The sequence below is a fragment of the Mastomys coucha genome, unplaced genomic scaffold (assembly GCF_008632895.1).
Source record: "Mastomys coucha isolate ucsf_1 unplaced genomic scaffold, UCSF_Mcou_1 pScaffold12, whole genome shotgun sequence".
Lineage (NCBI taxonomy): Eukaryota > Metazoa > Chordata > Mammalia > Rodentia > Muridae > Mastomys > Mastomys coucha.
The window spans coordinates 60,364,773-60,365,577 of NW_022196894.1; the positions used below are offsets into that span (position 1 = coordinate 60,364,773).

The 805-nt window shown below is 39.4% G+C and overlaps 1 non-coding gene across 1 annotated transcript; it reads right to left on the reverse strand.

The window, feature by feature from the left end:
• Positions 1–414: 414 nt before the first annotated feature.
• Positions 415–508, reverse strand: LOC116086744. Its single transcript, XR_004117096.1, has one exon. It is a non-coding gene; the product is annotated as a small nucleolar RNA SNORA49 (small nucleolar RNA).
• Between the last annotated feature and the right edge of the window lie 297 nt (positions 509–805).

Genomic DNA, 805 nt, shown 5'->3' on the forward strand with positions numbered 1-805 from the left:
TCTTTTTTTTTTCTTTGACTGTTGTGTCAATGTTTTCTATGGTATCTTCTGCTCCTGATATTCTCTCTTCTTTCTCTTATATTCTGTTGGTGATGTTTGCATCTATGTTTCCTTATGTCTTTCCTAAGATTTCCAACTGCAGAGTTGTCTCTCTGTTGTGATTTCTTAACGGTTTCTACTTCTATTTTTAGGTAGAAATTGAATTTCTACCTAATCATCCTGGATGATTTTGCTCAATTCCTTCACCTGTTTGTGCTTTCCTGTAATTCCTTAAGGGATTTTTGTATTGCCTTTTTAAGGGCTTCTACTCGTTTACTCGTGATCTCCTGTAATTCTTTAAGGGATTTTTTTCCTCTTTAAGGTCTTGTACCTCTTTACCTGTGTGTTCTCCTGTATTTCTTTTATTTATTTTTTCCTGTCAGCCCAATCTGTAGGTCCCACAAGAAAGCAGAGTCTTGCTAGGGAGGGAGCTGTGCTTTGTCCTCTAACCTGTATTTCTTTAAGGTTATTCATGTTCTTCTTAAATTCCTCTAGCACTATTGTGAGATATGTATGATTTTAGATCCAAATCTTGCCTTTCCGGTGTTTTGGGATATCCAGGACTTGCTGTGGTGGGAGTACTAGGATCTCATGAAGCCAAGTTGTCTTAGTTTCTGTTGGTGAGATTCTTGCATTTGCCTTTCGCCATCTGTTGATCTCTGGTGTTAGATGTTCTTGCTATCTCTGACTGGAGTTTGTTCCTCCCGTGGGTCTGTAAGCCTGTGTCAGCACTTCTGGAAGGTCAGCTCTCCACTGGTAAAACCCG